This window comes from Fundulus heteroclitus, chromosome 24 (assembly GCF_011125445.2).
Source record: "Fundulus heteroclitus isolate FHET01 chromosome 24, MU-UCD_Fhet_4.1, whole genome shotgun sequence".
NCBI lineage: Eukaryota > Metazoa > Chordata > Actinopteri > Cyprinodontiformes > Fundulidae > Fundulus > Fundulus heteroclitus.
The window spans coordinates 9372896-9399357 of NC_046384.1; the positions used below are offsets into that span (position 1 = coordinate 9372896).

General features: G+C 40.1%; 1 long non-coding RNA gene across 1 annotated transcript; it reads left to right on the forward strand.

Annotated features, from left to right (window-relative positions):
* Window positions 1–4617: 4617 nt before the first annotated feature.
* LOC110367099 lies at window positions 4618–23524 on the forward strand. The gene is made up of 3 exons (XR_002427227.2): window positions 4618–4759; window positions 22848–22900; window positions 22978–23524. It is a non-coding gene; the product is annotated as an uncharacterized LOC110367099 (long non-coding RNA).
* Window positions 23525–26462: the final 2938 nt, after the last annotated feature.

Here is a 26462-nt window from a genome sequence, read left to right on the forward strand (position 1 = left end):
AGCTGCCTTAGATTTAAGTAAGTCCTGTTCTGTTGCCCCAATCAGATTCAGACCGCAGATCTTTATCTGGAGAAAATCATTAGTGCGGGAGGTGGGGAAGGTCCGTATTAGCTTGTAGTGGTCTGAAAACATTAATTTACCACATATCCAAGTCTTTTGCCGATTCTGGCTGGAAGACTAAGAATTTCTCCCAGTCTTTTTAGCGAAATAGCTTAAGAGTGTCCGTAGGCGTTGAGTTCAGGTGTTACCATGCATTCTCGGCTAGATTTAGGCCTAGGCTTAAAATTATAATGCTTTGATCTGAACTCCGGTCCCCCTGTATCTAACTAAATCCATCTTCCCATCGACTCGTCCTGCGCAACCGCATCGTGATGCTGCCACCACCATGCTACACTGTGGGGATGGTCCCCTCCACACAATTATGTTACTCATCTAGCTATTAGCAAACATGCAGAAGGACATAGTTTGAAATATAGTTTCCAGCTCTCTGCAGCCTGCTTCCCAGAGCTTGTTCCCCCTGTTTTTCTTTCCTTTCTTTAATCCCCGCTTCTGCTGCTGTAAATAGATCCAATTTCCCAGACCTTGAAGCGACTCAGTGTGTCCATGAACTTCTTTGCCGACTGATGGAAAGTGCCCCCTTTGATGGCTCTTGTTAGATGTCCTTTCCTTTAGAGCAGCCTCTGTTTCAGCACCGTAATCGCCTCGCTCAGGAAATAATGAGATCGGGGTATAAACATGTAAGGGGTCCTACGTGGAGGTGTGATAGAGAAGGTCGGCAGCCGCACTTCCCGAGCTGCACTTATGCCTTCAAGTGTCAGGATGACTAGAAGAGTGTGCAGCAGCTCTATTAAACATACATCTTCCCTCTGGGCAGAGCCACCGTCCCCTGTGTGATTCATTCGCTCTACAGGGAGCAACAACTCCTCAATACCTTCAATATTTTTCCAGCCTGTTGGTTTCCACTGCCTATCAAAGGTTGAGCCCTCCTCCTGGTTTTGCTTATTCCTTACTTGCCTCGTTGCTTTGATTTGGCAGCAGCTCTCTGCCTTGGTGCGCTTTAGGCAGCAGAGTCCACTGCCACCCACATGCATTCATCAAAAAATAAAAAAATAAAAAAGACTTCCCATTCCTGCTTGATTTTACTTGCCTTTCAGTATAAAAAAAAATTGACAGCAGTGAATTTCTACTTGCAGGAGATGCATGTGCTGAAACATTTCTGTTTGATACAGATGTAAATTAAGTGCTCTGCCTGTGAAATCACTGTCTGTGATTAAATATGAAGGATAACGGCTCACCTCCTGCTGGGAACATGATTTACTATTTCGCCATAGTCTCCTGCCTCCAGGCAACGCGTAAAACAAACAGCTTGTCTTTGTTAAATCGGGCTATTGTTAATCTTAATTATCCGAGATTTATTACAGCAGTAAAATTGTTTATTATGTGACCTCGATTTGCAAAATGCTGGCCCGATGTTTCAGAAGGAAGCACTCGGTAAAGATGCAGATCGCTTTTTGTGTTTTATGAGGATATGTTTAGTGTTTAAATATCCCCCAATTGTTTATTTTTATTGCGTTTCCCATCGGTTGAACAATCCCTTTTCTTAAAACTTCCAAAAGCTTCTGGCGCTGGTTGATGAGATGCTTAACCGTCTACTCGAGTAGTGTAGAGGTGCGGAGGTTTGATGTTCCTAGATTGCCTGAATTATGACGATAGCATCCAGTTTTTACATTAAATCAAACTTTTACATCTAAAATGACATGTTATGATCATACCAGCCCTGTTATCATTCATTATTGGGAGGTCACACACTGCTGTGGGACACCATCCCAGTTCCTCAACCAGCATTTGTATCAGGTCAGCCATTGTGGTTGTTTGTCACTCTGTGCGTCTCTCCAAAGTGGATCAAAACAGTGTTAAATGGGTTTAAGGTCAGGACTGCCGTTTCTGATAAACACTGTGGGGCTGAGTTATCGTCATCTTGTATGATAGTTAAGGGATTGCCCAGCGGTTGCAGAATCTGCTCTTGACGTCTCACTGCACCTGAAATCATTTTCTGATGCCAGAACCTGTTTGCCGTTGTCAGAGAGGATTTGGCGTCTCTTTAATGGGTGCATAGTCGGCTCCTTTACCCACAAAGGCACTTTCTTTACAAACGAGGCACTATCTGGTTCTGGAATGTTTTCTTTTGTGCCCCCCTTTGAAGAAACAATTTTCTGTTTTAATGCATTAAAGTTGTCATTCTGAACATTTTTATATATATATATATATATATATATATATATATATATATATGTATTAATAATAGTATTATATATATATATATATATATATATATCTATTCTGTATGTATCATGTGTGTCTTAGTATCTTACTGTTGTCTGTATGTCTGTCTCTATATCTTCTATCTCTCTATCTCTCTGTCTATACTTTTCTGCTTACTCGCATGTCTATAATCTTTGCTTATCTCTCTGTCTCTCTTCTTATGTGTCTCTCTCTCTCTTCTCTGTATCTCTGTCTATTTCTTCTCTTGTCTATCTCTTCTCTTCTCTCTCTCTCTATCTGCTCTTTCTCTCTGTCTCTCTTCGTCTTCTTCTCATTGCTCTCTTCTCTTTTTCTCTTCCTCTCTATCTCTCTCTGTCTCTCTCTCCTCGCTCTACTCTCCTGTCCTCCCTATCTTTTCTTGTCTCTTCTCATCTCTCTCTCTGTCTCTATCTCTCATACCTCTCTCCTCTTGTCTCTCCTCTCTCTCTCTGTTCTCTCTCTCCCTCTCTCTCTCTCTCTCTCTCGCTGTCTCTCTCTCTTCTCTCTCTCTCTCTCTCTCTCTCTCTCTCATCTTCTCTCTCTCTGCTCTCTCTCTCTCTCCTCCTGTCTCTCTCTCTCTCTCTTCTCTCTCTCTCTCTCTCTCTCTCTCTTCTCCTGTCTCTGCTCCTGTCGTCTCTCTCTCTCTTCTCCTCTCTCTCTCTCTCTCTCTCTCTCTCTCTCTCTCTCTCTCTCTTGTGTCTCTCTCTCTCTCTCTCTCTCTCTCTCTCTCTCTCTCTCTCTCTGTCCTCTCTCTCTCTCTCTCTCTCTCTCTGTCTCTCTCTTCCTCTCTATGTCTCTGTCTGTCTGTATCTCTCTCTATCTGTGCGTCTGTCGTTGTATGTATGTATGTACTCTGACCAACATCTGCCATTCGGACCGAACGGCAGATGTTGGTCAGAGTTTTTTATAGTCCTGCATAGGACAGACTATAGGACATTATGTGTCCTATAGTCTGAACACATAATGTCTTCACTACTGTCAGGATGGAAGGACCATTTCACCCAGTATAACAAAAAAAGTGTTTCTGAACAGGATTACCAACTATAGCTTTAAGGGAAGATAAATAGTCTTTGCAACAGTAGCGAATTTACATAAAGGAATTGATCCACCAAATGCATATTTCCTTTGCTTTAATGCCAAGTTCTTTGTGAGCTTCATGGTTTGACAAGTCAAACGCATCTTATTAGGGCGCATTGGAGTATAGGGTCTGGATTTCCTCAGAGCTTGGTTACCTGTTGAAAAATTAGCCAGTGGGACGTAAAGAGACCCTCAGCTCACCGTCCTGTCAGCACAGCGCCGTTGGTGGTGCGTTCTCTGCGTGAAATCGTTGGGCTTACCCATAATTCACCCTGGCACCATCCAGTTCAGAGGGAATCGCACCGCTCTGAAATTGTCCCATCTCATCAGGGGTGGTCTGGGCTGTCGGGCCGTGGCGTAGGTCCTGGTGTGGGTGATGCTGTTGACGGTGGACGGCCTGGCCGGCAGCAGAGAGCTGTGTGGGAACAGATGGGCTGCAGACGCACAACTTCATCCTCGCCACTGCGCAGACTATATCATGACACCCTGTGGGATCTGTCAATCCCGAACACACAGGCTGAAATGATATCTGCTCGGAGGTATTAATAGCTAGTCGGTGACTGTTGTCAGGCTGTCACAAACAAGTTGACATATTCTTTGATAGGAGACAAAAAGCAGTGTGCTGTGAATGTCACTGATGAAAAAACAACAACAATGTTTTATGGGGTTTCTACATTGACATCATGTTGGGTGTCCTTTGGGTTTTATTTTTCATGCTCTATGCTAATTCCTCAGACAGAAATACAGTTTGGACAAATCTGAATATTTAGAATAAAGAATACATTAGTTATAAATCCAGAACTGGTGTCACACATACAGTATTTACCTTACCTCTATATATTTATAGGTGAATAATATTTTACAGTGTGTATTTGCTGAAATTTGGCAAAGAAAGCAGATTCTAAAGCTATTGCGTCCAACGAAACATGTACTTATACGTGTTACTTTAATTGTTTTTAGTCCAGTTTCAACACATTAACAATGCAGCACTAATGATGGTGCTTTTAATCTTTTCTGACACTGTGAACTGCTGCAGCAGTTCCTCCTGTGTCATGACTCCAGGTTCTATGAAGTTCTGTATTTATGTGCATTCACATACTAAACATCCTTAGAGAATAACTTGTCAGTGTGGTAGATGTAACACATCCATCCTAATGTGTGGATGTGGTGTCTTTGGGTTCTTTGGAACTGTTATTAAAATCTCAAACAACACACAGATGCATGATAGGCTTCCTGGATTTTCTTCTGACAGAAAACAGTCGCAGAGGAACATCAGACCCTTGAACTGACGTCAGGTCCTGGCCGCATGATGGGAGGCATTCACTGAAACCTGCTCCTGGGTCATGTTGACATTTTGTTCAGCGCCCAGAATGGAGCTGAGGTAAGGAGACTAATTTAACAGGCAGGCTTCCTCTCAGAGGAACCTCTTGAGTCCTGTTGATGTGGAAAGAACTGCTAATCAGTAGAGAAATCAATTCTCCATCCATCCATCCATATATCCACTTTTATCCATCCATCCATCCATTCATCTGTCCATCCATCCATCCATCCATATATCCACTTTTATCCATCCATCCATCCATCCATCCATCCATCCATCCATCCATCCATCCATCCATCCATCCATCCATCCATCCATTCATCCATATATCCACTTTTATCCATTCATCCATCCATCCACTTTTATCCATTCATCCATCCATCCATCCATCCATCCATCCATCCACTTTTATCCATCCATCCATCTGTCCGTCCATCCATTCATCTATCCACTTTTATCCATCCATCTGTCCGTCCATCCATCCATCCATCCATCCATCCATCCATCCATCCAGCCATCAACTTTTATCCATCCATCCATCTGTCCGTCCATCCATTCATCTATCCACTTTTTTCCATCCATCCATCCATCCATCCTTCCATCAGTTGTCTGTCCATCCCTCACCCATCCATCCAAATATAAATTGTCTGTCCATCTGTCCGTTCATTGGTCATGCATCTACCCATCCATCCATCCATCCATTCATCTGTCCATCCATCCTTCCACTTTTATCCATCCATCCATCCATTCATCTGTCCATCCATCCATCCATCCATCCATCCATCCATCCATCCATCCATCCATTCATCTGTCGATCCATCCATTCATCCATATATCCACTTTTATCCATCCATCCATCCATCCCTCCATCCATTCATCTGTCCATCCATCCATCCATTCATCTGTCGATCCATCCATTCATCCATATATCCACTTTTATCCGTCCATCCATCCATCCATCCATCCATCCATCCATAATCCATCCATCCATCCGTCTGTCCGTCCGTCCGACAGTCCATCCATCCATCCGTCTGTCCGTCCGTCCGACAGTCCATCCATCCATCCATCCATCCATCCATCCATCCATCCATCCATCCATTCATCTGTCCATCCATCCTTCCACTTTTATCCATCCATCCATCCATCCATCCATTTATCTGTCCATCCATCCATCCATCCATCCATCCATTCATCTGTCGATCCATCCATTCATCCATATATCCACTTTTATCCATCCATCCATCCCTCCATCCATTCATCTGTCCATCCATCCATCCATCCATCCATCCATCTATCCACTTTTATCCATCCATCCATCCATCCATCCATTCATCTGTCGATCCATCCATTCATCCATATATCCACTTTTATCCGTCCATCCATCCATCCATCCATCCATCCATCCATCATCCATCCATCCATCCATCTGTCCGTCCGTCCGACAGTCCATCCATCCATCCGTCTGTCCGTCCGTCCGACAGTCCATCCATCCATCCGTCTGTCCGTCCGTCCGACAGTCCATCCATCCATCCATCCATCCATCCATCCATCCATCTTAATCAGGCTCTGCGAATTATTTACTTGTTTTTCGTCCCTCACCCTGAACTCTTAGCGTTCCTCAAACTGCTACTATCAACCAGCCACAGGTCATTCATCACCAAATGTAAATCATCTGCTTGCTTGGTGTGATCCTGACTTCCTTCCCATCATCTTGTCTTTCTCTCCTTTTTCTCAAGGGAAGATGGAAACATTCATTCAGGGTCGCAGTCCAGTTCAATTCTCCAATCAACTAATTTCCTTTTATCTTGAAAAGTCCAATTGTGTTCATGTGGAGAAGGTGTCTATAAATGTGGAAAATCCAAACCTGTCAGGAACCCGTCGTTACGAAAACAAAAAGGGGTATTTATGCCTTAATCTCTACTATAGCAGCAAATGTGAAGAGGAAACTCCTTGTTCTCTGTGTCCTAAACTAATGTAACGTGTTGCCCTGGACTCACCGTGTTCTGGCAAACATTTTGATGTTGTGCATGTTGAGCAGTAATTTCTGGTGGCTGCTGGGGGGACGGTCACAACAGAAGGCGGCTGTAGATGTCTGCAGCAACAGGCAGGTGCTGCTGCTGTGAATTAGCTCAGCCTGACGCGTACTTAGCCAAGGCCCAGGCAGCTTTAGCATGTGTTCATTAGCGGATGCCGGGGAAGCTTATCATTGTGAATAGCCTCATTAGTGATAGGGATTAATAAGCGGCAGGTTCATTAGAGAGACAGGCGGAGAAGTGTGTTGGCAGAATTGCAACGAGGACGCGGTGCTGGTCTGGCCTTCGCCTCTCGTGTTGTTTCAGCTATTAACAACAGAGGCTCTGTGGAGGGTTGACCATGTGATCGTGCAAGAAGGCCGTGTGTCTGAAGCTTCAAGATCAAGAACAACAGACACTTATCTGCATTGCTTCTACTACAAACCAACCAATCAATCAGGCCTCTTGCTAAGATAGGCCTGGATAAGAGGATAAATAAAAATCTGGAAAACTTTGTTTTATTTACAGAAATGTCTCGGTTTCTTCCTTTCCTGTCCTTCCTGTTTTGTTTTCCGTCTAGTATTTCTTTCTTCCCTATGTATTTTATTTTCCCTCTTGTTCCCTTTCTTTTCTCCTTTCCTGTGACCTTCCTTCCTTGCTTGTACTGTAGTCTAAAGACTTGAGACTTGACGTCAGAAGTTCACCTCCCAGCAGGACATCAACCCTAAACATACAACCAGAGCCACGATCAAATGGTTTTGATCAAAGTCCAGGTCCAAAACTTTGCGTGGAATCTATACTAAAAGTATACGTATGCTAAGAAAAGGAAAATGGCGAACAGCAAAAAAAAAAATCAGATTTATAAAACCATGCGCACACAAAGAACCACGCAATTTGGCTTCATAGATCTCAGCTGTACCTGAACATTTGCGTACCTGGTACCGCTTCATGTTCAGCCCTCTACACGCCCATATTCAAACATAAATGGTCACTGCATTGCACATCATGAAGGTTAATGTGTGTTAAAATTGGTCAGAAAAAACAAAGAAACTCTGGGCGTTTGTCAAAGAGAGGCGTTTCTTAAATGAGAATATCAGAGGTACGCGCACAGATGCTGCCCACATTAAAAGAAGTAGTTAAAAATTAAACATGACTGCTGTTTTCATTGTCTGATGAAAGTCCTGCTCCTGTTGAAATTCCTCTGAGGCTGTGCGCTCAGGGAGACACCAGGTCCTTATAAAGGTCCTTTTGTATATGCTGGTGAAGATTCTCAGTCATCCAGGTCATGGTCATTCCAAAAAAAAGTAAAAAACAAAGCAACTGGACTTGTTTTCAGTAGTTGAAGACTATGAATTGAGATTTTTGAATTGAGAAAGCTTCCTGGAGAGGAAGCGAAACGTCTTCAACTACGGAAAACAAGTCCAGTTGCTTTGTTTTTTACTTTTTTTTGGAATGACCTTTTGTATAAGGACATTTTGTATTTGCTTGCACTGGTTATGTCACCAGTGCAAGCATGAATAACACTATGGTTTTGAATGCTTATGATAAAGTTGAGCTATGATTAAAGTCTGATATGAAATTGAACGTCTGAGAGGAATCATGATGCAGTTTGGGTGTATTTCACTACTTTACCTTCTGCGTCTCCAAAATGAGCGTACGCATGGGTCAGAGTTTTCTGGAGGTCTGCGCATTTTCCCATCAAGCTTTTTTGTTGCGTGGAAAGTGGCGTACGCACATTTCAGGTCCTACTTTATGCTTTATAAATGAGACCCCAGTTCCTTATCTAATTAAAAATTTGTGGCAAGAGTTAAAAATTTATGTTCAAAGATGATTTACGTCCAGTCGGACTGAGTTTGTAAATATTCGGCCAATATTATAGCCATAAGATGTAGAAAGCCGGTTAGAGACGTACTCCATAAGCTGTTACTGGTGTTACCGTGGTTGGATTTTTCTTCCACTTCACAGTTATACACTAGTTTATGTTGGTCTCTTACATAAAATGCCTCTAAAACATGTCATTAAAGTGTAACCAGAAGCATAAATCCAATTTTATCAGCTCCACAATTCCACCCATAGCCAGCGATACTATCATCAGTTCTGCACCATGGTAGGAGTTGACAAAACTACATTTAAGGTTCACCGGGGCTGCAGTTCTTACCATAAAACCCTTGATGGGCTTACCTGTGTGCCCTAACAGAAGCACTGCGTGGGAAATAATAATGAATAAAACAACAGCTCAGTGTCAGTGCAAAGGCATGGAAAGGTTTGTGCCCATTAAAACACTGAGATTTACTCATGGCGACCTCTGACGGAGGTCTAAGCGACGTGTTTGTTGTATTTAGCTTTAGTGATCTCATGTCTCCCAGGATATACAGTAGTGGGAAAAAGGGGTTGCCACTTTTGTGATTTCCTATTTCTTTTACATGATTATTGCATTACATGATTATTGCAGGGATTTGATTACTAGATCCCACATTTTTGTTATTAGTTTAGTTTTCTGTTCAGTATGTATTTTATTAGTGTGTTCTGGTATCTGGTAGATTCAGTTCCTTTTTACTTAGCTTCTGTCCTTTTTTATTTTAGTAGTTCTGTTAGACCTTTATATTCTGCTTGCCATTCCTTAGTTTAATTAGGTCCTCCGTCTTCATCTGTGATACTACCCTGATCTGGTTTCATCCGTGCCACGTTCCTGTTATCCTTGATATTTACCAGCTCTTGTCTGCACTTTAGTCCTGCAACAAACCCACTAAACCTGACATTCAAATCATTTATCAAATCTAATTAGACAAAAATAACACAAACCAAAAAGCAGTGTTAAAAAGTAACTGACCCTCTCCCTCATAAGTTGTTGGGTCCCCCTCAGCAGCAAAAAATTTAATCAAATGTTTTCCTGATAACTGATAAGTCCTCAACAGCGCTGTGGTTGGGTTTTGGCCAACTCTTAATGGTTTTTTTAAACCATAAACCACCTCTTTTAAGGTCCTGCCACAGAATCAAAATCAGATCCAGGTCAGGAGTTTGACAAGGCCACTCCAAAGTTTTCTTTTGGTTATTCTTAAGCCTTCGAGGGGTGGACTAGCAGGTGTGTTTTGGGTCATTGCTCTGCTGCAGAAACCAAGTGAACTTTTGTTTAGTATGCTGGTGAAGATTCTCAGTCATCCAGGTCATGGTCATTCCAAAAAAAGGAAAAAACAAAGCAACTGGAAACTACGGAAAACAAGTCCTGTTGCTTTGTTTTTTTACTTTTTTTGGAACTTTTGTTTAGGTTCACGGACAGACTGTCGGACATTCTCCTTCAGGATGTTTTGGCAGAGAGCAGAATTCATCTGTTTACCACAGCAAGCCCTCCAGATCCTGGGATGATCTTGGGGGAACTTTTTGGTTGACCTGCCACTCCTGGGAAGGTTCGCCGCTGTTCCATGTTGTCTCCACATGTGGATAATGGCTCTCGCTGAGGTTCGCTGCAGTCCCAGAGCTTAGAAAAATGTGTTTTTAACCTTTTCCAGCCTGATCTTAGTTCCTTTATTTCCCATACTTTCCTGGATTTCGTATACTGAGGCATGATGTCTGGTCCTATTTCCGTGCCTTCTAGATTGAGAACAGGTGTGGCAGTAGTCAGGCCTGGATTTATGTGTTTACTTGAATTTTCTTTGTCAAATATTTAAATTTGTTTGATGATCTGAAACAAGGAAAATGGAAACTCATTTTCTCACTACTGTGCGTTAGCGGTGGACATGAACGGGGCCTTGGATTGAGCAATCCATGCTGCAGCCTTTCTTCCTTTGGCATCTGAACGAGTCAGAGCTGCTGGCGGGCCGCTGCATATGCATCCTCTGCCGACAGCATGCTGAGAAAAAAAAGATCTTTTGCTTCACGCAGTTTTGTGGCCCATTAAATATTAAACGCAGTGCTACCCTCTGTGTTCTTTTATTTATTCAATGCTTCAACAACCAAGATTCAGAACCTGGTGTGAGTTCAAGAAAATACTTTGGAACTTGTAGTTCCTTCACACGGGGATTTCAAAGGGTCAGTAAATCCTCTGCAGATACAGATAGTTTTTTTGGTCTTCACTGTAAATAATGTTTTTGTATCTATTGTCTCATCTAGTGTTGACTCAGGCTGTGCTTTCAAGTTTCTTCGACTCCATTAAATCCCCTCTTCCTCTTGAAGGTGTATGTGATGAAGCAAAAAGAATAAACCTTACTCTACTTGACCTCTTACGTTACATCAAATAATTGGACCTTTTTTTGAACAGTTACAATCCTGACATAATTTGTTTCTTTGGTTTTAACCAGATGTGGAATTTCATTCAAACCATATCAATATTATTTGGCATGTACATGTTTTCCAAGAAAGATCTAAGTTTTTTTCCAACTTCGACTTGTGTAATCTTGAATGCTTTTTGGATTTAAGCAGCTCAGGTGATGTGAAGTTGTGTAACGGGTGAAGGTGTGGCCTAAGAGATCAATACCTATATAAGGGATTACCTACTTATCAAGCAGCTGTCATTCCTCGGGCAAAAAAGAGATTATCCTGACTCTGAAAAGTCAAACAATGGGAAATAATCGTTCAGAGAGATACAGCATTGTTAAAATGACAAAGATATTGGGTCTTGAACACAGAACGAGAAAACGTTTTGTTGCAAATAGTGAACAAGGTCCAAAAAAAAAAAATTACAGAAATGAAATGCCAAAGATTTGAAGAAGATCAAGTGTGAAGCTACCGGGAACCTGTGTTGTGGTATTGCAGAACTGTAGAAGTTCCCGGTGTTCAGCCCTCAGAGATATGGGCCAAGGTAAGGAAGGCTGAAACCTGACAACCACTGACCAAGAAATATCTGAAGACAGATCTTATAAATATTTTATGGACTGAGGAGATGAGAGTGACCCTTGAGGAGCCAAATGGTTGGATCGGTAACAGGCACAGAGCTCCACTTTGACCCAGACAGCTGTAAGGTGGAGGCAGGGTACTCCTATGGGCTAGTTTTATGAAAGTGTAACTCACCTCCATCCCCAGACAAATTTGAAAAACTCCATCAAAGTGGGAGGGGATACGCAGGAAAGGAAGGGGAGGAGGCTGTGTTCAGGATGGGGGAAAGCATCAGCAGCTAGCTTGATTTGCCATAAGAATCATGGAGAGAGAGCATAGTGACGGTAGTTACGTGACCGTTCGGTCTTTTAAGGTGGAGGATTTTCACCGCCTCGTCTTCGGACGTTGAGGAAGTCTTTATGTTGCCCAGCGGACCAGATCCTTATCAGTTTGAGCCACTGGCTCAAGACGCTGACTCAGCAATGCCAGAAGCTGGTGCTGCCGAGGCAGTGGAGGCGGGTTTCAGGACGAGGCAGCAGCTGTCTTCCTGTGAGACAGCCCTATGGCAAAACGATTGATATTTAATCACTAGACTGGATATTAGTAACTAATATCTGCAATGTAATTTTGCCTAGTTAAAAATCTTATTCAAAATATCTGTAATTAGATTTTGACTAGTCAAAACTCTAATTACAGATATCCGTAATTCAGTTTTGCCTGGTAAGATTCAAACTAGTTTGCCATTCATGTGTTGTTTGTCATCATAGATATCTGTAATTTAGCTTTGACTAGTCAGAATGACATTAGCTATATCTTAAATCAAAATTCATACTTGTCACAGTGACATTAAAACTAGTTAAAATGATGTCATAAATATCTATAATGGTAATTCCGGATAGTTAAACTTACTGATTAAATGTAAAAAGTATTGCCATACAGGTAGCTCTGACCAGAGCTGCAAGACCAATGATGTCATTTTCTCAATATGGAGCAATATGGATTCTAAATTCAATGCAAGACCACCATTTAACCCAAGGAGGGCGCCACACTGACGGTTTTAGACACTAAAGCAGGATTTCAACAAATATGCACTAATTTGTCAAAATGATGACCAAGATATATAGACAGTAAAATAAGACAACCATTTTAACTGTTTATTTTTAAAAAAATGTTGATTTGGGGAGAGTTGCCCTTTAAGGATGAACTAAAACTGGACCTTCAAACTCCCAAAGCCAATGACGGGTATTAGAAAACAGTTTTTTTAAGCAATAGTTCAACCTAATTATTTGGGCTCTGGAACATTATCATCGTCTTGCTAGAAGTAGGCATAAGAAGATGGATCCTCTGTGGTCAAAAGGGGATGGACCTGCTCTTCCTGTGCTTGTTGTGACCTTTTTTCCTGTTCTTACCTGACGAGAGTGGCACTTAAAGGCACTTTAATCCACTTTATTACCTTTGTTAATCTTTGGCTTGAACTTCAGCAGTTATTCTTCATCTAGTCCAGAGACCTATATGCTTAGAGTTAATGCCATTTAATTGGCTGATTCGCTATTTGTGTTAGACAATGAATTAATGAGGGCCAGATACTGTTTCACCTTAGCGCTTGTTCTAAATAACAAACGGGATTTGGGAAACCCTGTCTCCCTTATTGTGAAAGTTTACAATTTAAAGGTAGCGTACCGTTGAGATGGAGCAGCCTTAGCAGGAATTTAAAGGTGCAATACCTTAGAAAACCAATGGGGGTCCTACTAGAGCATCATCATTTCCATCTAAACCGTAATTATTAAAGTTTGGTCTGATTCAGCTCAGTTTTTTTTAATGTTATACAGGTTTTACTGTTAAACACAAAGTTTCCTTACCTGATTTGTGAGGTTGTTCCTTTATTTTCAACTAATTACAAGCTTGGGTTAATTTTCTGAATTCCCAGTGGTTGAACTCGATTCAGTTAATTTATGCAAGCTTATTTCTGTTCAGCCAAACAAACATGTGCCTTTGTTAATTTTCTGAGTGCACTTTTATATGAAGTGCAGATGATGTTTACCCACTTGTAGAGTTTGATTATGCTGAAAATAAATGAACAAGTTTCGTAGTTTTCGAGTTCTCGCAACATCGGCCACGAGTCGACGCGAATGACCTCCCCCCCTCCCCTCTCTTCAATGTTTCAAATAAAAATGCTAAATAATTTGTTGCCTTTGTGGCACTCTAAAGGCTCGGGGAACATGTCAGACGCCCACAACAGGAATTAGTATGCAACAGATGTTGCTGCACAGCGACGGCTACAAAGCTGCAGAAGTTTGACACAGATGTACCTGGCAGCAGCAGAAAGAGAAACGAGGAAGAAGGAGTTTCTTGGCTCTGTTCGTCAGTAATTTGAGCTGCAGGAGGCAGTGCACCTGTTTTTTTGAGAAGACAAAAGCAACCGAAAATCTGATTTGCATTTGGGTTTGTCATAAATAACCATCAGCTTCAACAGGTGCGATACATTGTGCCTGGGTCTGAAGCCTTCGTTTCCGCTCTAATAGGGATTCCTTGTCCCCTAAACAGATTGTGCTCTTCCTTTATTGCGTTGTAGTGGGTTGCTTTGAACGACGCACAATGTGCCGTGTCCTTATGAATAATTAGAAAAACAAGTATGGATGATGCTTGAGCACCTTTGTTATTGCATTGATTAATTTAGAGTTGCAGAGTTGTTAAATGTCATTTAGATCTGGACTTTGAATGGGTCATTCTGACACATGTCTTTGATCTAGGAAGTTAAATTGTAACTCTTGGTCCTTCTGCCACAAACTCCAGTTTCACTTTCACTGCAATTTTAGGTACCTTTTAAAGTCTTTTACCAAACAGGACTCTTAATGCTAATTGAGTTTTACTTACATAAATGTTTATAGGGTTTCTTGCCTCTCTTTTAAAACTACAGATTGCTGTCAGGAGATTCTCCCACCTGAGCTGTGGGTCTCTGTAGCTCCTCCCGAGTTACCATCACCCCCTTGGCTGCACTTGACCTGCCTGTGGGTTTAAGTTGATAACGATGTCTCAGTAGGTTTCTGTTGTACCAGTCGAGCTCCACGAGTTGTTTATTTTGGTCATATTCTGATGCTCAGAGCAATTTCACCCTTAAAACAACGTCTCAGCTTCAAGATCTCAGACTTGGGCCTCATTTCCAGCATCCCCAAGGAAAAAAAAGTGAATTGTAAATAAAATATAATGACCTAATAAGCCGGCAGCTGCAGCACCGCATTTACATTTCCCTCCCCAAAAAAAAAATAATGTGGAAATACTGCAGATAACCCTGCTTTGTGATTAAATTCACCCCCCCAGTTTAAATGGTGGAGCTTTATTTAAATGGAAATGAACGGCGTAATCGGCAATGTTATAAGTTGGCAAATGAGGGAGTGATGAAAGTGCAGGACCGCCTTGCTTTTCCACCATCCTGTTGCTCAGCAGAGGTAATAGCCCCGCCAAAAACTTTGACCTGAATAACAACACCATGCTTCCATGCCATTGTGACTGGCGCATAGTGGTTTTTTCCCCCCTCATAACTGTTTTAATGGACTTATTTGCATACAGAAATGAGTAAATACAGTGCATATATGTGCTATCTAAAAATAGCAGTAAATGAGGAATTTCATTTGCCGTCTAAAATAAAAATGCCGAAGAAGATGAGTGAAGCTGACACCTGTGTCAGTTTTATTTTCCCTCCAGCAAACATGGAGCTCAGCACGACTGGCTCACAGGATTGACAGATAACTTTTTAAACAAATTTTTTTCTTCTCCATCACAGGCTCACAAACTTATCGAGACATTTAACTCGCATCACCCCCACACGCTTGTCAAGCTGTGGCTACAAGGTAGCTTTAAGTTTGTTGGATCCAGCCTCGATATTGGAGTTACAGTTAATGTCATTTCCACTGACAGACAATTTGCTTTTAGGTTTAGAAAAGAAAACCATTATTATCTGTAGCTTTCATATCAACCCAGTGTTTTAGTACGTTTATACATACATTTATTGTAAAGAAGCCCAGGGTCAGATTATTAAATTTGTGACTATTTCTTTTTCCTTTTATTCTTGTGGCGTCACTTTTAAAACCCTGGGCGTGTGAAAAGTTAGGAATCTATTATGTCAATTCTTTCTCACATTATGTTTAGTTTTTCCTTTTTTGTCTCTGACACTTAAGCCAAAACGTGTGCAGTTTTTCATTACGTAGGCTAATTCATTGTTTACTGTGTCAAATCTTTTGTAGTGTTGTTTTTAATTAATTTACTAAACAAAAATCCCACTCAATACAGCTAACATACGGTACAGAGTTGGCACAGCAAAATAGTACAAACTGGCTTAAATTGTAATGACCGGGGTCCGAGTCCGAATTCAAACCACACACAGAGCCGGATATTTAGGAGCTTTATTGCCACAAAGAAGGTAGGATATCAGGACCGGGCCGAAGAGGACTGGAGATGGTGGAGATTTAGCAGGCAGACGGGTACGGTGGTCCTCAGAGCCACCGCAGACGGGACGCAGGAGCACCGACAGAACGAGCCTGATGAGCTCCGGAGCTGGGTCCAAAACGTGCTGACGAAGTGGGACAGGTGGTGCGTCGGTACAGGGACCAGGATGTGAAGGAGGACTGTGGCTGTGGTGCGTCAGGGTGAAAGCCAGGACGTGCTGGTGGATCGAGACAGGAGGGAAGACTGGAACACAAAGTAAAGAGGTGAGTGGGAGGCAAGATCCACTAACCTGGGATGGCGTGAGGTAGCAGGCTGGCTGGCGAGGAGTGCACAGGCTGGGGAGCAGAAGGGAAGCTGGGCATCTGGTGATTGAGGGAGTGCAGAGTCTTGGAGATCAGACAAACCAGCAAAGACAAACTGAAAGAGGAGTGCTTATATAGGGATGGGCTGACAGGAGTAATTAGAGCAGGGAATTAGTTGCAGGTGACGGTGATAAGTGGGCAGGAGGTGATCAGGCGAAAAACTGAGGTAGAATCATTACATAAATATCCCGTTTTCTAAATGAGAATGCACGTCAATATCTACCTGTAGCAACAGAGCTACTGGCTTCTGGGCTTCAGCTACAGTTTTATCAGAATCATCACTTATGCTGAATAGTGTACCGTATTGTTTGGACTATAAGGCACACTTAAAATCCTAAATGTTTCTCTTAAGTTGATGGTGCGCCTTATAATCTGGTGGATGTTAGATATGATTACTGACCGATTTTATGTGGTACAATGTGCTCAAAAATCTGTTAAAATGTGAAAGTATGACCTTGGTTAGCAAGACGCTGCGCTATTCAATGGATATTAGGAGCATTATGGTAAACGGACCCCTATGCTGTCTACAAGACTGCCTGACTGTAATGTCTAAACTAGAAGTGCATTCATGTAAGGCAGCCCGGAGTACGAGCTAGCAACAATAAAACTAGTAAGTTCAATATAAAAGTTACGTTTATTGTGGTCTAATGTTAGAAACAGGGCAGTGTAGTCCAGCTACTCTGTCCTCCTGACAGAGACGGATAGAGAGCTGTGGACGTGAAGGAGTGATATTACACACTTGGGAAGAATATTTAGTGCACCTTATATGTGCACAAAGACACACATGTTTATTCGCGGTGCGCCTTATGGTCTGAAAATTACGTAAAGTTCAAAAAGGTTCAGCAAATTGGACTGTGAGCCACAGAGCAGATGCTGCTGGTGTGGGTTGTATAATTGTAGAACATTTCTTGACTAGCACTAAGCTAAGCAAACGGCAATAATAGTGTGGCAACATGGTAACAATAAGTTACTTTTAGTGGCGTAGCATTAATGGTGGAGTGGACGATTTTTACGGAAATGTAGGTAAGAAGCGCCTAAGTCTCTTTTGAATAACTGCGCATGTGCAAGACTGTGTTGCCGGCTCTTCCGCTCCTCAGGATGATCACATGAAAAAAGTCTCTCAAACACATTATTTGAGTAGTATTTCTTTCTACTAAGACGTTCATTCGCTGTCTCGCTCGTCTTTTTTCTGTGTTATTGGTGACCTAAGGGAGCCGTGATTCCCTTTCCACTTCAGTCTCACAGACAGCTGCTGCTTCCTCGTTCTGGCTGCGAACCCCACTATGAAGCTTAGACCTGCCTGCAGCGATAGTGGGGTTACAGACTGACTGCAGAAGTGTAAAGGCAAAAAGGGTAGCTATGTTTTTCCCCTAAAATAATTACTATGACTCAATATGAAACATCTCCGTTCAAAATAAAATATTATTTCTGTATAATTTTATATAACAAAATAATATTTCTAACTTTCTTACCTCAGAAGACATTACGCTGCTAAAGAAACCCCCCCAAAAAAACAAACTTTTCTTTCTCTTCTTTCTCTTGCACAACACTGTTGTTATTTCAACGTCAGCAAAAATCCTGGAACTTGCAAAATGCACCTTTTTAAAAGTCCATACAGGTGACAGTCAAAAACACCATTATGGCAGAACCAAAACGAGTCAAAACAGTGAGATACGTATTCACTCTAATCTTAAAGTGTCTTCACAATAAATTTAGGGAGCTTCATGTTTGCCTGTATGCACTCTAATGCCAATCTTTTCCTGAAACGACTGCCTGTTTACCAGAAATAAACAAATAACCGTCTTTTACTTCTGTGTGAAGTCAGAGACTGTCACAGAGATCAAAAATCGTCTTCAGATGTGAATCTTTCGCTTATATATCAGTTAGCGAAAGTGTCACAGTCACAAGCGCTCAGTGTCAGCTTTTGCACCCATCCTTCTTTTAAAAAGAAAGCTTGATTGACACTAAATAGGAAGAATCCATTTTTAATTAATAAAACAAACTCTTTGTAGATTCTCTGGTTTTTATCTGACATCACTGCTTTGAATTTCACTCACAGGCGATGAAAAAATGAATAAAACTGGCTTAAGCTAAATGAGTTTGGCCCGAGTTTGGCTCTATTTGTTTATCTGTGTGTACACGTTTGTCATGACAAACACACCATGAATTATAAAAACAAACGCCGCGCATGTTAAACTTTGGAGCGGGGAAGAGGCTTTAAGTTTTCCCAGGGAAGTCAGAGAGATTGCTGCCAAAGAACGGCATCACAAACAGCACGTTCTGGACAAACACCAGGAATCGCTGCAGAATCGCTTGTCTTTTATTTCCACGCATTAATTCGTTTTAGGAATATAGAAGATAAAGAAAAGATCTCCTCCCTTGGCATGACAGTGGAGGCCAGTGCCACAGATATGCAGGTCATTACAAGCAGCCAGACAGACATTTGTAGGGACGAGAGTGTATTTGGGTCCATGGGATTAATGAACTTCGAGAAACTCATTTAAAAAAAAAAAAAAGAGCAGCTCTGCCTCGCACTTCAGAGCGGCTACGCTAATGTGAAATAACTGCACCATAAGCAGCGGAAATAATGTGTAATCTGCATTAGGCTCCCCACGCCAAGGAATCTAATATTGCCCAAGATAATTTACACAAACACAGCAGAACCAAAAACATTTAATCCAAAAAATTAAAAAAGCAGAAACAAACGTTACCAGAATAGAAAATATTTAAAGTAAACAAAAAGCAAAGCGCTCGTTTCACTTTTAGACAATTTTTTGTCTTTTTTTGTCCCAGTCTACTTTCCAATTGGTGCCTCCGAACAAACTATTTTGTGTACATGTAATTAAGAATCGCTTACCATTTATTTTCTTTTACTACTCAAGAGATTTAAAGGTTCTCAAATTTCACTAGTGGTTTATTTAAATGATCATCGGTTCTCTGTAAATTAACTTTTTCACCCTATTTTCACTGACTGGGTTTTTTTTCCTCATTTAAGCAATTTGATGTTTATAAAAAATGAGATTATGACCCTTAATCAAACGAAAAGAGCTGTTATGGTTTTTCAGTAGATTTCTCTGAGCAAGATTTAGACTACATGAGTAGAAAATGTGCAAATGTAGAAAATGCTAATTAGCCGACATTTTTATTCACAAAAGAACAAAAAACAGAGATGATCTCATGTACCTTTAAAAGTTGAGTAAAAAACCTAAGATGTATAAAATTGAGTGGCAAAAAAAGACTTTCAATACTGCAAAAAGGGAACTAAAAATAAGTAAAGATTTCTTGAAATTAGTGTTTTTGTCCTTGATTTGAGCAGGTAAATAAGATTATTTGCCAATGGAATGAGTATTTTTACCCCTAAAAAAAGATAATTCGATATACTGCACTTGGAAAAAAAGATGATGGGGATGAGTTGTTCCTATTTTGAAAATATTATTCCATTGGCAGATTATTTAAACATGCTCAAAAATAAATCCACTCATTTCAAGAAAATTTTACCTACTTTTAATTCCCTTTTTGCAGTGAAGCTGTCACCTTTAAACAAACAATCATTAAAATACAACTAAATGAAACACACAGCAGCCTCTGGTCCCTTTAATACATCGTACACATGCTAATTTAGTCTTATCTTTTCAGGTCTGGAATATACTCACCAACAAATTGACCTTTTTGTCCCGACGTGCATCAAGTCTTCACTGCCTGAAGTATGTTTCGCACCCGCTAAGTAAGCTAAATTAGCATATTTAGGCTAGTATGTAGAATAAAGATGGTAAAATCTTTAATTATTCTTTAACATATGATTTGGACAAAACAAGGGCAGAAATGTGGGTTTTAATAATATATTAATTTCATTGTAACATTTATGTTCAGAGAAACAGACCTACGCTGTTTAAAGTTGAAGTAAAAAAACGTCACGATATGATGCAGATCTCGATATATTAGGCCATGATTCGATAAGTTTTTGATACATGCTGTAGTTGGGGAAAAATTATCTGATACAATTCATCCCTCGATCACCAATGCCATTAGATTAACTTTATTCAGACTAAACATGGTTTGATTCGGTTTAATTCAATGCTGCAAAGCAAACAAATTATAAACTGCTGTTCAGTAAACGATTCACCTGAATAAAAGAACAAACTTTCCCAAACAGGTCTTTTTCACCACTTCTACTGCAATGAACAAAATCACAGAGGCCTAGATCAAAATCATAAAATCTATCAGACTGTAGCTCCACCCAAAAAAAAAAAAAAATATCCTTGTCAAGATTGAACAGCAATAACAACAGCAGAAAAAGATTTAGGTTTATGTTTTCAATGCCCCCCTAAAGTTAACTGGAGCAGAAAAAAAAGGAGTGAAGTTAAAAGTGGAAAAGGCAAGACATGCAGCAAAAAATGTACAACACAAACCACTCAGAGTTTTCCAATTAAAACTCATTAGATAACAAAGAAAAGGCAATCTTCAAGTGTTTGGACCAAGTTTAATTGTAAATCATGCGCTGAGTGCAGCTAATTTACTCAACTTTCCCCTTCAGACCAGTGGTAATTTGCAAGCCTTTATTTTTCATTGCTTTACATTCAATCTCCTAGAAGCGAGTTAATTGATACAAAACGGAGCTCGGTGGACTTTTTCAAAGTCTTAGAGGTGAAATTTTGTAGCCATTTTACTTCTTGAGGTTGTAATGTATCTTCTTCTTTGTGTCTTAATAATATCTATATGATATAGAATCAATAAAATGTACTATACATATATTTTTCCCACATGTAAATGTGTCCACACCTTATTTTTTAAAGTTTTTCTGCTCAGCTTTGTAGCCACTACTCCTTTTTACTGCTTCAGGTAGAGCTCATCAACATCCTGCTGTTCCGTCTCATAGGTAAAACTCTAACAGACACTTTTTCTTTTGGCTTCACAACTAAAGAAAGTCATAGAGGCTCTGCTACACTCCATGTTGCACAAGTTTTAAGCTTTCTGCTCAATGTTTTCATGATCAGCCATCATTGTTCAGGTAAGTGGCTACATAGGAGGGGAGGGGCTGAGCGTCGGATGTCTGCAGCCCTGCTGTGCAACATTGTGTGCCAACTTTAGAGGAGATGAAAAAAAGCTCTTTTTATATCAAGCTTGAGTTTTTCTGTCTTGATAGTATCAACATATGGGTCATTTTGACAACTTTAGTATCAGCAACACGTCTGTGATAGGATTGGGGAAGGCTTGTTTTGGCAACTTATCCCAGAACAATAAAATTTAATTGTTTGTTTTTAAAGCTCCTAATGGTCTAGCCCCCCAGTATTTGACCGAGCTTCTCAAAATCCATGTCCCGGCCAGAACACTGAGATCCTCTAATCAGTTGCTACTGGCCATGCCTAAAACCAGACTTAAAACCAAAGGTGACCGCGCCTTCATGGCAGCGGCACCGAGACTGTGGAATAACTTGCCTTGGCATATTCGATCGTCAGGCTCCTTGGAGTTTTTTAAATCCTCTCTAAAAACACATTTCTTTTCCCTGGCTTTTAATCAAGTCTAGGTGGACATTTGGCAAATTATAATTATATTTTATTTTAACATTTTATTTAAATTGAAACATTTATCTGCTTTAAATTTTTCTTTTTGCATTGTGTTTATGTGTTTTAGCATTCAGTTTCTGTCTTTTATCTGTACAGCACTTTGGTCAACCCCGGTTGTTTTAAATGTGCTTTATAAATAAAGTTTGAGTTGAGTTGAGTTGAGAACCAGAACCAAACACGAAGAAGCAGCATTCAGCTTCTATGTAAAATCAGCGGAAACAGTGAGTTCCTTTAAATCAAGACAGAAAACCCACCTGTTTAGAGTTACTTTTGACCCATAATAACAGGAACAACGACCAACATATTTGATGTTAATTGATGTTTTTCACCTGATACACCTGGTCTCACAACAGGTGACCGTTTCTATGTGTTTACGATGTTTTTATGTTTTCATGATGTAAAGCACTTTGAACCGCCTTACTGCTAAAATGTGCTATACAAATAAACTTGACACGTAGTCCAAGCACACTGGCATGGCTTTGTTTATCGTATAACGTAAAGCTGCCAGGCCTGCACTGAACCGGCCGTACTCCAATTAAACTGTTGGGACCGTTCCTGCTAGTCCACCCATTTCTCTGGCAGCAGCAAAGCTCAGACTCCTGAAGACATGATGGGAATCTGTATGTGCTGGGCCCCCACCAAGAGTGGGTATCTCAGCTGAGGAGAAGGGCGCACACACCTCCAAATTGCACGTGGTTTCAAATTTGCTGGTTACCAGGATGAAGCAGAGTTTTTCAAACTGAAGTTTACATGAAGCCCATCAAAGAAAAGCCCTGTGTAGTTTTTGGGAGAAGTGTGAGGGATGCGTCTCATAGACTTTTTAATGTATTCTCAGTGTAGTCACAGGGCAACGGATTCAAGGGTTCGAGCCAGTGACCGTGATGTATGTGCAAAAAACGTAAAAAGTGGGAGCCAGATGATTCATCCTCTGAATCCCACCTGTTTTCTCCCCCCACAGCAACTGTTATCTGAGTTTTATCCCTAATAGCAGGGGATCCCATTGTTATTCAGGTTGGTTATTTTTTCACCACTTGAACACAAGCATCCTCTGGTTCTCTCCCAGGTAAATCTCACATACCTTCACACAGGTCACGCTCTGCAGCATCCCATAAAACATCAGAGGCCGAGTGATCCAAACGGTGAAGGATAACCCGTATTATCACGCTTTCATGGAAGCGGGCAGGCACACTTCCTACTGTAGCTACATTATGAGCTGAGGTTAGATACTGCCTGATGGATCCACCTCATCCATCCTGAAGGTTCAGTCCCTGAAGAGGTTCTCTACGCCCATTTCTCTTAACTGTATCTATCCTATTTCTGCCTCCAGAGTTTTTAATAGACAATTATATTGATAAAACATTTAACTCTTTTGTAATGTTTCCCCTGTAATCCCATTAAAACATGTAAGGCTGAAGGACACAAAACCTGATACTTTGATGTCTTGTTTAATGGATGATCTGGCTGAATAAAGTGAGAAGCACAGACTCATTTGAAAACAAAATTGTAGGATTAAAGAGAGATGCATTTTGCCGGTGCATTATATGGCCGGAGAGTTTCATTTAAATGTAAATTACAGACTAGCCTAAGAAACCCGTGAATCCAGAGCCAGCCAAGACAGCAGTATATCTGCATGTAAAGACACGGACAAGTTATGGAAGCAAATAGAAAACGAGTTTTGCATTAATAAGCTGAACGATGGATGACTGCTTAGGTGAGAGCGGTCCCTGTTGCCTCCACTCAGTGTTTTACGCTTTGTTTACTTATTAATAAAGTGTCTCTGCAGGGTGTTTCTCTGATTTCAGTAATACGAATGGCAAGAGCTGCATTTATGGGTTAAGTTGTTGCTTTTGTATGCTTAAGATGCAATTTAATCTTATTTCTGTGCCTTTTGGCCATAAAAGGCACATAAATAAGGTCAAATGTTATAGGTTCAGAGCAGAAATGGTTGATTAAATTAAAATGGATGTAAGGCTTATAAGCGGTATAGTCTATTTATATGGCCATAGTTATGGTGATTAAATCAGGCGATAACTTTAGCGGTTATTCCTGAGCATTTTTAAGTCCATATATGCATAAAACTTCCTCAAAGAATGACTAAGAATGATACTGGGAGAAATTTTCTTTTTATGAAGTCTTTTTTCTTTTTGTCCTTTGGTTTTAAAACACATTCTTTTTCACAGTTTTCTATAAAACTTGATTGTTCCATTGAAGAAAATGTATTAATTCATTAAAAGTTTTATTAATCTTCCTTATTTCAAAAAATAAAACTAAACTGTCGTTACTTAATCTAAAAAGCAACTGTATTTTCCTATGTAGATACTGTAAAAATTTGCCAATTAGACAGTCGGACCAATGTCTAAGAGGGCTCTCTGGGTTGTAAATGTTACTGAGCCTTGGTCTGGTTTTTCGCTTTTTTTTTGGCCAGAAAATGTAAAATAACTCCAGTGTACCAATAGGACTAATTATTAATAACAAAATATTTTTTTAAATAAATATGAATAACTATGTTAACACAAAATACAATAAAAAAAGATATTCGTCCAACATAGTGGTGGAATCTCTATGTTTAACTGTGGGGAGGGTGTTTTCAGGTTGATGTCCCTATAAGGCTAAAAATAAAAACAAAGGTTTAACTGATGCTAACTGGTCATAAAAGAAAATATAAAAAAAAAAATTCTATAGAAGATCCATAGTATAGTTTTATTTTTGTTCAAACATTATAACCAGAATTCAAACACTGTTTAGTAGATATATTGGCAAAAGTAATAACTATTAAACACAAAAGAATAGTTGGAGTCAAAAAATATAAAATAAAATTCAAAATCAATATTAGCTGGGAAAGAAATCTTTACAATATTATAATTAACAAAATAAGTTGTTATAAATAAATCAATTCTCTCTAATATTTCATAATATTGTAGTGATCTTTTGTTAAAATATACATGCTAAATATACAAGCCATTAAAAACGTCACTAAGCAGAATTCAACACAAAGTTACAGGCAGCAGACATAATATTTATTAACCCCAATACCTAAAGCAGGTTTCAAAAAATGCCACCAGAAATAAATATTTACAATGATGCTGAAAAATATGGTGAAAAAAAACAAACACCAGTCAACACAGCATGATACAGCCAATCACCATGTTTCATGGTGATTGGCTGTATTTGGTAGAGAATTTGAAAGTGAAGATTTTTGGTTGCACCTGTTTATAAGAGAAAACAATTCCTTATTTTTAAATAAATTATTCATTACCAATAAAAAAGTACGTTAACCAGAATCCAGACAAAGGTTAACAGGTACATTAGCAAAAGTACTAATTATCCACAACAATAGATAAGAAGGACATTAGATTAAAACATGTGTTAAAATATAAATATTGATCAAATTGACATGTTTTCCAAAGAATGTTGCTGCCAACATAATTTCTTATTTTCAGAGCAACATCTAAAGCTCTGCAGGCCTCTCTTTGGGTCACAGAGCCGAGGCTAAAACCTCTGCTGACGAAAAACAACCGAAGGGCTTGTCTCACATTTAACATAAAACATCCTGATGATTCTCAGGACGTTTAGGGAAATATTTGGTAGCCTCATGAGACAAATAGGTCTTATACTTTTCTCTTAATTATCAAATCCTCTTTGTTCTGCCAAAAATATTTGTTTGATGATCTGAAACGTTCGACAAGACAGAAAATAAATTCTGTAAGTGGGGAAAAACCTGTTCACAGCACTGTAGCGCCACATAAATAGCAATTGGACCTGCGGCTTACTGGTTAATTTGGGTTGCTTCATGTTTTGTAAAATAATCCATGTCTATTGCCCTGTCTAAAGTAAGGCAGTAGTTGTGATTAAATGGGAAAAAAATCGATAATATAATCAATCTTTAGAGCAAATCTTTAATAATTATTAATAATTATGGAGTTATGTGTGTTATTGGTGTTATGCAACTAAGCGTGACCCTGAGCTAAGTTTATTGTGCTCAAAAGTTTGGGTGTATACTGACAGAAGCACACTCGGCGTGGTCAGTTTGTATTCTTTTCATTTAGTTGCACTATTGTCACCCGAATGTGCTCTCCTCATGGGGATAAGGCCATCAATCTCTCGCTGTCTCTTTCACACGTTCTGTCTGGCTCTTTTCACATTTTTATATCTCCCAGAGGTCGATGCAGAGATGGGCACGCTAGTCTTTATAGACCAAAAAAAACAAAAACAAAAAAAACAGGCCTCACTGCTTCAGCAACTACCGATTCAGTCCCCTGACTAATGCAAGAGCTAATCAGAGCCATTATATAGAGTCAAAGGGTTAGTCAGCACACTCCAGATGTACCTCTGTTGTAACAGAAAGGTGATAACAAGGAAAATGTGATTAAACCGTTAATTAGCTATACTGACTGCTTTTATATTGTCCAGGAGTTACAAAAATAGCCAAACCAAAGGAAATTCTTGTCAACCATGAACGTTGTGCTTCTCATTTGAACTTTGCAGGAGAGACAGTAATAATTGGGCGTGTGTTGTTGTGTATTACACGGACAAATGCCACTGATATGTCTCTCTGAGATCAATGCTGCAGCCT